Source organism: Oncorhynchus kisutch, unplaced genomic scaffold (assembly GCF_002021735.2).
Source record: "Oncorhynchus kisutch isolate 150728-3 unplaced genomic scaffold, Okis_V2 scaffold3827, whole genome shotgun sequence".
NCBI lineage: Eukaryota > Metazoa > Chordata > Actinopteri > Salmoniformes > Salmonidae > Oncorhynchus > Oncorhynchus kisutch.
Genome location: NW_022265772.1, coordinates 41,280 through 52,904, shown reverse-complemented (window position 1 = coordinate 52,904; position 11,625 = coordinate 41,280). Strand labels below are relative to the sequence as shown.

General features: G+C 41.3%; 2 long non-coding RNA genes across 2 annotated transcripts; both read left to right on the top strand.

The window, feature by feature from the left end:
* The first annotated feature begins 579 nt into the window (after nt 1-579).
* LOC116371934 (uncharacterized) lies at nt 580-1,194 on the top strand. The gene is made up of 3 exons (XR_004209079.1): nt 580-627; nt 851-1,040; nt 1,156-1,194. It is a non-coding gene; the product is annotated as an uncharacterized LOC116371934 (long non-coding RNA).
* Nucleotides 1,195-6,142: 4,948 nt separating this feature from the next.
* Nucleotides 6,143-8,063, top strand: LOC116371932 (uncharacterized). Its single transcript, XR_004209077.1, has 3 exons — nt 6,143-6,362; nt 6,490-6,568; nt 7,878-8,063. It is a non-coding gene; the product is annotated as an uncharacterized LOC116371932 (long non-coding RNA).
* The last annotated feature ends 3,562 nt before the right edge of the window (nt 8,064-11,625 follow it).

Sequence of the window (11,625 nt, the reverse complement as noted above, 5' to 3'; positions counted from 1 at the left end):
CTAAAAAACATACCCATTTGAAACGGCCTATTTCTCAGCCCCAGAAACTAGAATATGCATATAATTGTCAGATTAGGATAGAAAACACTCTAAAGTTTCCAGAACTGTAAAGAAGAAGTTTCCAGAACTGTAAAGAAGAAGTTTCCAGAACTGTAAGGAAGAAACTAAATGGCTGAAATGATATTGCGTCTTCAGCATGGACAGCACAATAAACAGTTGCTGTTATGCGGTGCCTTTTCGCTGCAGTAGGGAGGAGAGCGAGACAACGTGCACCTGTCACACAGGCACTCGCTGTCATTTCTTTTAATACAGTGTCACCATCGGGCTCTTTCTTGAGTCATTTGTGTGTCTTAATTATTTAATTAAACAGTGTGCTTAAAGCATCAGCCAAGCTCAGTGCCTATGTAGGTGATTGTATTCAAACACATAGGGTGTGTCTGATATGGAAAAATACATTTTAACATTAGAACAGGATTAGAACAGCCCTGCAATCAGTCTTACCCTTGCTCTACTCAAAGGGCTGTATTGGAATGGCTTCATACAGATCTACGTGTATATCATTGACTGTATTGTCTTTTTAGGCCAAGAGGACCAAGAGAAACAAAGTGGAGCAGATCACTGATGCAGGTCATAAATGAAACTCTAATTTCACTGAATGTAATCCTTTTGCATGTAAATGTAATTTAGTATGGACATCTATTGAGCAGAGGACTAATAGCAGAGTGCACATGTTATACTTTCTTGGCTACTTAACTTCACAAAGTACACAAAGTTGGCTAATACATATTTGCCTCAGGAGGTTACATGTTTTTTGACTTCTTTACCTTGGTGAATGCTGCTTTGCACACAGGTCCCTCTACATCTGTGGAATTCTCTGGGATGGCAGTTCAGGGGACATCTCACCAGGGACAATCTAATGAGAAGATCCTAAGTGAGTGTGTCTCCAGGGCCTGTCAGACCAGGGCTCTTGACCTCCCGCCAATCGATCCGGATGCTTTCAACCCGATTATCATCCGGTTTCTGGAAAAACTTACTGAGGAGTATGTCCAAACTTCTATTGTAGTATTTGAATGCAATGTCATCTGGAGGATTTTATAAATTGTATGTGTGTTGGTGTGCTTTTTGGTGCTAAAAACATCTAATTATCTCCTATAGGCAATGGAGGCAGTTAAGCATTGGCAGGATGGACCCTGTAAGTCCCTTCACCCTGAAAATGATTCATAGATATATTAATAGATGTTTCAAGAATATTAGATACAAACCTTTTATCTATCTACAGTATCATCCACATTATCACAAACAGTTTCATTCAAAGAGCTTTTTAGTAGCCTACTGCTTTTCATGCTCTCCAATGTATGCCACTTTCATGATTCTCATGAACATATGTGAGATTGTTGGTATCTCTTCGAGGAGCTTGGTTTCAGAGCCCGGCTATGAGTAATCTACCTACACTGTTTCGGTCCTACAGGTGATGAGGGCATTGCTTGCAGAGATGTGCCTGGAGATTGTGCGGTTTGTATCTGAGGCCATCCTGGAGGTCATCATCCCTGCAATTTTCCGTTTTGTACGGATATACAGCCATGTGTCTCCAGTATCCAGCAAGTCTCTGACAGAATCAGAGAGATCCTCTAGCACAAACCTGAAGATTCGCAAGAGAGGCAGCAGCAAATCCTCAAGGTGTTGCACGGCCAAATCAAGCTCCTCTCGTAATGGGTATGTTCAGTCATTCCTAAAGAAACCGGTTTCACCTAACTATTCATAACCCATTTTGTGAAAATATGTTTTGTTTATCTGTGTAACAGTTTACTCTTAATGACCAGTTTAACTGATTACTGAATGATGTATTAATGTCACTACCGTGTCTACTATTGAATATGGAATGCTGTATTGTTTGCTTTGTATTCTCAAAGGTCTCAGACAGTGTTGCCAAATACTCAGGGAGATGGTGAGTCGATATCATCTGAGCCACTCAGGGACTTTTTTGGGATTACTGAGGACAGTCTCCTCACTGGTGTCCAGGATTCCTTCAAAGAGTCGCTGAACAATGTCCTCTGTATCCAAAGAGAGGACCAGGTAGACACTCAAAGTCTATCCCGGGTTATTGTTGGAGAAGTGTCAAAGAAGGTCAATTCCATAATCTCTGTGGCCATCCAAACTCCCATCTCTGGCCGAATGTCCCCTGTTATTTTTGCCAGTGGTGGTGTCTCCAGAACCAAGGTTGTTGAGGAGATGGTGTCTGGCGTTTCCAACATACTTCAGATGTATATTAATGGGAAGAGTGTTGAGCAGAGTGTTGTTCTAAGAGAGGATGGTGTTGAGGTGGATATGACACATTTAACAGGACAGGTCATGACAGCCCTCAGTGGCACTGTTTTGAACTTCAGCAATAAGGAAGAAAATGACCCCGACAAGAGGGAACTGCTTTGTGTTGTTGCTGACCATATGAAGATGCTTGAAGCTTGTAAAAGTCCTGAGGAGATGCTAAAACAAGGAGAGAGCAACCTCAATATCAAAGGTGCCAAATCTAGTCTTCGTCTGTCAACACAAAGTATGGATAGACTACTCACTGAGGAGTTTCAGACCAAGGCCACTGAATCGATCCGGGAGATTGTTAAAAGATTCAGGGGTTGTACATCATGTTGTTCTGGCACTATATCATCTAGTCCAACTCCTCGGATAGGTGAGATCAGAGACCTTATGATTGACCCTGAGGCCTCTGAGTTGGTAAGTACCTTTGTTTCAGACATGGACAATCTTACCCAGTCTATCAGGGCATCCTGCTCTCCTGCACAGAGTGAGCAGATCCTTCTTGAAAACCATCAGAGTAAGATCTGGTCTTACACTGTTGGCTGTTACTACGACATGAAAAATACGCTGAAGCGGATTCTTACCTGTCCAGAAAAAGGGTCTCTCGCAAGTACATTTGTGGGGAGAACAAAAGATTATTTCACAATGGTTCCAACTTTGTGCCTAGACATCGGTCATTCGAGTAATGGTGAGGCTGACACATCGGACTCCATTTCTTGTAAACCACTTTTAATAACCCCCTCATCTATGAATGAACAAAAAGGACAAAGTGAGACCCCAAAACCTCTCTTGGCTCTCAAAAGGTATTTGCAAGACCAAGTCCTCCTTGACACCACAAAAGCGATTGCCAGCCAGGTTCTTGTCTTGTATAAGACTGAGGTGATGGAGAAGTTCTCATCTTCTGTTGGAGAGTGTGATTCTGAAGAGTCTCTGGAGGCCATTCTATTTGTGGATGGCATCATGTCTGACTTGAATGATTTCACCAGTTCGTGTTCCCCCTCACCATCTGAGTTGTTAGACAGTGAACAATGTCTCTCCCATCTCACTTTTCCACTTGGTCTGCAGGACAGCACCACCAACAGTGAATCTACCCTGAGTCTTCCAGTTATAAATATGAAGAAACTCTCCAGTGTGTCTTTCCAGACAAAGGCTAGAAAGGCAGTGAGCGAAGCTCTGAGATCTGTCAACCCCTTTACAAACAGCTTACTGGGAGACTCTGAAGCATCTAAATTGCTGGACACTTTTGTAACAGATGTGGAGACTATTGTTCAGTCCCATGCAGGCACATCACTCTGAAAATTTCAGAATTTCAAAAGTGAGCACCCTTCATGCTGCTCGTATTATATATCATAGATTTCGAGAAATGCTGAGGCATTTTCTCACTCCCTGCCAAGACTCTGTAAAGGTCATCGATGGTGTTACACCAATACATGATGAGACTCTCAAACAGGCTCCTAGTGAAAGTTTAGATTCTCAGGTGACTTGTAATAGGGATTCTCTTGAAATCCAAGCGGACCTTCAAACCTGTACCAAGGAGGTCATTAGTCAGATCCTCACTGTGTATCACTCTGAGGAATCCATGGAGGAATGCCTCTCTAGCCTAAAAGGAGATACAGAAGACCTGTCCAAGCTTTTGGATGCCGTTGTTTCTCATATTGACGTTGATGACTATTTATCTGTTGATGACTATGCTGTCAATACACAGGACAATTTGCATGGTGAGATCAACAATGATGAGGAGGAGGCATACTCTAGAAGTCTTAAATCCACAGCCTTTGACAAACTATGTACTGATGAGTTTCAAACGAAAGCCTCACATATGGCTGGTGGGATCCTTCAATCAGGGTTAATTGGCATTGTAAATACCAGCCTTGATGGTAGAAGTGCAGACATTTGTGCAGAGTCCAGTAACGATGGTGATGATAGAGATGTCAAAATCCTTCAGAAGAGTGGAACTCCACCTTTGTTCACCTCTTCTCTGCACACCAATTCTGCAGCATCCAACATCGTCATAAGCATCACTAAAGACCTTAATAGCTTCACCCAGATCACTAAAATGTCTGATGCTTCAGTGTCTGGCCAGTTAGAGAGATCCCTGTCAGCTTCAAACCTTCCTGTCAGTGTTCAGAACAGGGCCAATGTGAAAGGAAAGATCATTTGGCCAGGCACTGTAAACCTGTTCAACAATGTGTTCATCAAGGTCAAGGATTTTTTTGCCCAGCAACAACCGGTCCTCCTAGACAATGTGGTTGAGGCCCCCAAACATGCTGAATCCATATGCAGAACAGCTACTTCTACACAAATGACTTACAGTGAACATGAAGGCAGCCAGACCAGCATGGTAAATTATTCCAAAGCCTTAATTAGTCAGACTCTGATGACAATCCAGAGGAGAGTGTCTATGTCAGAGAGGATGAGCACCTCAGAGAAAGGCCTCTTGACTCGTTCCATCGTGGGCTCCATGTTGGAGGATGTTGACATGGTGAGAACTGATGGATACGAGATACACCGGCCATCCTCCTCAAAGTCCTCCCTGTCCATCACCTCTGCCATGACCAGAGGGTCCCGGAGTGATTTTACAAATTCTCTTCCAGGCACTCCAGTCCCAAATGAGTGGCCTGTTGAAATCTATTGTCCTATCATTAGGAGTTCGGTCATTGATATGAGTGACTCCTCAACTCATTCACAAGGGTCAACAAATTACACAAGGCAAACCATCTCTGCCATAGTTGACACTGTTATGGAGGTCATTCCAAGAGAAGATACGGAACACATAGCCACTGCAGATGATGTCACTTCTTTTACAAGAAGACTTGCGAGACTCAGCCCCAGGGACGGTCTTCAGAACTTCTCACATGAGCTCACTGACAAAGTTTATGAGCTCATAAAAAGTCACAACACCCCCCAGGCTCTTTTTGTGCCAGCTGGCAAGAGCGTGTCTGACTCTATTCTTTTGAAACTGAAGACAGGATTGAATGCTTCTGAAGAATCCAGGGAGTTTCCATCTGACCTTGTATACTCCTTTGCTACGGAGTCAATAAAACGTCTGCTACAGCAGATTGTCTTCTGGCTTCCTCCACCATCACAAGGATCCGATTTCTGCCAAACTATCATCTCTGATGATTCTCTGCAGGAAACAAGTTGGCTTATGCCGAGCTCTTCTGCCATCTCCGTTAGTTCCTCACAGGTTTACTTTGACACAAAGAGCCTTTTCACCAATATAATGGTCGATCAGGTCATTGGATACCTGTTCTGTGGCCTCCAATTCATCAGAAGAATTATCAGAGTTGATGAACATAATCAATGGGTTGTCCCCAACTGATGCTGGAACACTTGACTCTGACAGACCGGCTCTCATGACCACTTGCCGTCAGTCTAGTTCCAAATCATTGCCTAGACCCTCTCTGTCTGGCAGCAGCACACACAACGGTGGAACTGTGGATATTCAAGTTTTAGGAGAGGTGGAATCTAAGATGGACAACAAAGATCTGGAGATGTCTAGTGTCTCTGTGCATCCATCAACTCCATCAGCCATGGACTCTGATACACATGCATCATTTGACTCCACTAGCAATGACGACACCTCTTTGGTACTTTTACTGATTGTTAGATTGCTGTCAATGATCACCCCTTTCACATTACTGGAATCCTCTGACATTGGTGAAACATCAAGAGTTCTCACAAAGAGGATTCTGTCTGAGTTCTGTGGCACCTCAGGCCTTGAACCAACTCAAGCCTACCCCCAGAATCTGAAAATCGAAAAGATTTTCAAGGCTGTCTACAAGGGGCTTCTTCAAGAATTTGGGTCAGAGAAGATGCTCCAGGTTGCAATGAAGTCAACGGATTATGCATTTGATGATGCCCTGGTCAAATCATTAACTAGGGAACTACTAGCTAAATGCAATGAGGCTAGCTCTTCACCTCCCTCCATGACACAGTTGTCATCACACAATGTACTTGGCCGTGACGAGGTAGGTAATTCTGGGCTTCCAACAACTTGTAGAAAGGAAAAGAAGAGAGGAAGATTCAGCGCTCTCTGTGGACTCAACCCAAAGGTACATATGTCATCAAAATACACATTTTTAAGATTATTTTTTATTCATTACGTACAGTATGATGGTAAACACTGATACACTTTGTGTGCAATTTCTCCTACTGTATAAATGACTGTTTGTTACCCAGTGTACAAAGAAGGTCAACAAGAAGAACCACTGCACTCCAACACCTTCCCAGAACCAGACCCCTGCCGTCAGTGAAACAGGTAAGTCAATACACTCAAATGTGTACTGAACAAAAATATAAACGCAACATGCAACAATTTCAAAGATTTTATTGAGTTACAGTTCATATATGGAAATCAGTCAATTGAAATACGTTCATTAGGCCCTTATCTATGGATTTCACATGACTGGGAATACAGATATGCATCTGTTCGTCACAGATACCTTAAAAAAAGGTAGGGGCGTGGATCAGAAAACCAGTCAGTATCTGGTGTGACCACCATTTTCCTCATGCAGCGTGACACTTCTCCTTCGCATAGAGTTGATCAGGCTGTTGATTGTGGCCTATGGAATGCTGTCCCACTCCTCTTCAATAGCTGTGCGAAGTTGTAGAATATTAGTGGGAACTGGAACACGCTGTTGTACACGTCAATCCAGAGCATCACAAACATGCTAAATGGGTGACATGTCTGGTGAGTATGCAGGCCTTTCGATATGGGGCCATGCATTACCATGCTGAAACATTAGGTGATGGCGGCGGATGAATGGCACGACAATGGGCCTAAGGATCTCGAGACGGTATTTCTGTGCATTCAAATTGCCATTGATAAAATGCAATTGTATTCGTTGTCCGTAGATTATGCCTGCCCACACCATAACCCTACAGCAAACACGACGCCATATACGTGGTCTGTGGTTGTGAGGCCTGTTGGACATACTGCCAAATTTTCTAAAACGACATTGAAGGCGGCTTATGGTAAAGAAATAAACATCCAATTCTCTGGCCACAGCTCTGGTGGACATTCCTGCAGTCAGCATGCCAATTGCACGCTCCCTCAAAACAAGTCAACCAGCGTTTTTCCTTGCTCCTATTCTTCTCAGTCTCTGTCTCTGAGACATCTGTGGCGTAGTGTGGTGTGACAAAACTGCACATTTTAGCGTGGCCTTTTATTGCCTCCAGCACGAGTTGCACCTTTGTAATGATCATGCTTTTTAACCCACAAGAGTCTACGCCCTGTCTGGGCCGAGGGGTTTGTATCGTCCTTACTGCTAATAGCCCATACAAACGCATTGAATAACAGATTCACTACATGGAACTGAAGTGTCTGTCCTAAATCTGAGAGATATAACAAAGTTTACTACTTTTTGGCACTAAACAGTCTAAGCCCTGGGGGGGCCTATGTAACACTTCTGTGTTAAATAGGCGGATTGAGACTGCTAGGCTACCTGCCGCCCGACATTTGGAAATTATGTAGAATATTACAATTTAAATAATAATAATGCAATACTAATTATTCACACTAACTAGGGTCAGTTAAAGAAATGTTATGTTTACATTTTTTCCCCCAGCAATTGTCAATGATCAAGAAACCTGCCGAACAGAGAGTGTATGCTCCACCAAGAAGAAACCAAGGAAGCGTTCGCTCATTTCCAGGATGTTTTCAGCTATAGGCAAAGCCTTGTCCAGTCCCTTTACTTCCTGCTATAAAAAGAAGAGCACCTAATCTATATTTCAAAATAAATATTTGAAATTAACATAATTGCATAAATTCTTCATGTTGAGTGTTTTTCATGATATATTATTGGATGATATAAAGTGTAGTAGTAGTAGTAGTAGTAGTAGAAGTTGTATAGTTGACTATATTACTTTTACTTTTAAGAAACATAAAAAAACAATAAGAATAGTGTGCACTTCTATGTACAGTTGAAGTCTGATGTTTACACACACCTTAACCAAATACATTTAAACTCTGTTTTTCACAATTCCTGACATTTAATCCTCGTAAAAAAATCCCTGTCTTAGGTCAGTTAGAATCATCACTTTATTTTAAGAATGTGAAATGTCACAATAATAGTAGAGAGAATGATTTATTTCAGCTTTTATTTCTTTCATCACATTCCCAGTGGGTCAGACGTTTACATACACTAAATTAGTATTTGGTAGCATTGCCTTTAAATTGTTTAACTTGGGTCAAATGTTTCGGGTGGACTTCCACAATCTTCCCACAATACCTTGACTGAATTTTGGCCCATTCCTCCTGACAGAGCTGGTGTAACTGAGTCAGGTTTGTAGGCCTCCTTGCTCGCACACGCCTTTTCAGTTCTGCCCACAAATGTTCGATAGGATTGAGATCAGGGCTTTGTGATGGCCACTCCAATACCTTGACTTTGTTGTCCTTAAGTCATTTTGCCACAACTTTGGAAGTATACTTGGGGTTATTGTCCATTTGGAATACCCACTTGCGACCAAGCCTTAACTTCCTGACTGATGTCTTGAGATGTTGCTTCAATATATCCACATCATTTTTGTGGATATCACATCAAATAAAACTATAAATAATCTTATCTAAGTCCTTTACAATTTTAGGGGTTAAGTCAAGTGATAACGAGACATAAACCGCCCTGGATAACCCTTCAGCTTTGGATAATAATACCCAGCCGTATAACGAAATATCTCTCATCAACAAGAGGTTCAATTTGTTCTTTGTTTTCTCAATGGAGTTAAAGTTCAATTCACTCCTTTGTTTTTCATCCTTGCATGTAACAATTTCAAGATAAGTAACCTTATCTTTAGATGGGATACCATATACAGTGGGGCAAAAAAGTATTTAGTCAGCCACCAATTGTGCAAGTTCTCCTACTTAAAAAGATGAGAGGCCTGTAAATTTCATCTTAGGTACACTTCAACTATGACAGACAAAATGAATTTAATTTAATGAATTTATTTGCAAATTATGGTGGAAAATAAGTATTTGGTTAATAACAAAAGTTTATGAAGCAGGCTCAAAGGCAACCAAATTACTAGCATGGAGACTCAGGAAACAACAAGCACAGAATACCATTTTCAAAATAAAAGACCCCAAAACAAAAAAGATCACATGCAAATTAGATGAAATACAGAATGCATTTGAATCATATTTCAAAAATCTGTCCAAGCAACCAGAGAAGGCAGATGCACAGACAATAGAGCACTTTTTGAACTCACACGATCTCCCCTAAATTGGGACAGAGCAAAATGATAGACTATCTTCAGAAATATCCACCGAAGAAATTAATAAAGCAATATCTCAGCAAAAAGCCAACAAGTCTCCAGGCACTGATGGCTTCCCTTCAGAATGGTTCAAGACCTTCAGAGAACAATTAGCACCTCTACTTAAGGTCTGTTTTAACTGGACTCTGAGGGAGGGGGGTCTCCCACCCTCATGGAGAGAGGCCATCATATCGGTAATCCCAAAAGAGGGTAAAGAAAAGAAAGAATGCAGTTCATATCGACCTATCGCAATTCTTAACACAGATTATAAACTATATGCATCAATAATAGACAAAAGAATGGAGAACATAATCCCAGAATTGATTGACGGAGATCAAACTGGTTTCATACAAAATAGGCAGACACAGGACAATATAAGGAGAACACTACATGTCATGGACCACATTACTCAGAATAAGACAAGTGCAATATTAATCAGCCTAGATGCAGAAAAAGCATTTGATTCAGTGGGATGGGATTACCTATTCCAAGTTATGGAAAGATTTGGTTTCAACAAAGAAGTGATACAGTGCATCAAAACACTGTATTCATGTCCGACCGCTAGAATAAAGATACATGGACATTTGACACAAACGATAAAATTAGAGCGAGGGGCAAGACAAGGCTGTAATCTATCACCCACGCTCTTCTCCTTGTACCTAGAACCATTAGCACAGGCAATAAGACAGGACCCAACTTTAGAGGGAATAACAATAAGAGGCAGTGAACATAAGATATGCATGTATGCTGATGACGTTCTGTTATTCCTTAAAGACCCAGGCACAAGTGTATCTAGATTGATGGATGTTTTACAACATTTGGAACATATTCAGGGTATGTGCTTAACGTACACAAGACCCAAGCCCTAGTATATAATTATACCCCACAGGAAGATCTGAAGAGTAGGTATAACTTCACCTGGACCTCTTCATCCATTATATATCTGGGAGTAAATTTACCAAAAGATATACCCAAACTTTATTGTATGAATTACGATCACATTAACAAGAAAATATATGATGACCTAGACAGGTGGAATTCACTTCCCTTAGATCTTAGTAGTAGAATTGAAACAATCAAAATGAACATCCTGCCGAGGTTACTGTATTTGTTCCAATCACTGCCCATAGAAATCCCACCTAAACAGTTTAGGGAATGGGATCAACGGAACAGTAAGAGACCAAGAACTAGATATACAACATTACAGTTACCAAAAAACTGTGGGGGTATGGCCTTACCAAACCTAAAAGATTATTATGTGTCAGCCCAATTGAGACCCCTGGTGTGATGGTGCAATTCAGAATACGAATCCAAATGGAAAGACATCGAGACTACGCTGACAGAGATACCCATACAGTCAGTACTGGGAAATAAGGAGATGGTCAAATAAATATACAATAGACAAAATCAGTGGATTAATTTCTCTCTGAAGACATGGTTTAGGGTAGTTAAGCAAAATCATTTAGACAGAGAGATCAAACTGCTGAGTTGGCCCGCATACGACCCCAGCTTCATCCCTGCAACTCAGGACAGCAGGTTTAAACAATGGACGCAGAAAGGCATCATGTCATTCAGTACAATTGTAAGGAATGGGAACCTAGATAACTTCCAGGACCTAAGTAAAAAACATGGCTTGGATAAACAAGATTTTTACAGATACCTACAAGTACGACACTATTTTGTAAGGGAGATAAAAGTGACTGACCCTCGAACACATCCAAAATTAATCCAAGTATTCACTAACGCATACAACTTGGGGAGTAACGAAAAAACTATTTCAAATCTCTACTTGGGTATTCAATCCTCAAAGAAACATTCTACAAACTATTTTAAAAAGAAATGGGAGGAGGAACTTAACATTGAAATAACTGATGAAACATGGTTGAATATATTAGAGACTCAACAAAGCTCCACCAACTCAAGGTCATGGAGAGAATTCTGTTGGAAGAATGTTATACGTTTCTTCATAACACCTAAACTGAAATGAAAACAGACTGGCTCACAACACCCTTGTTGGAGAGAATGCGGTCTATTGAGGGCGGACCACTCTCATATCTTTTGGACTTG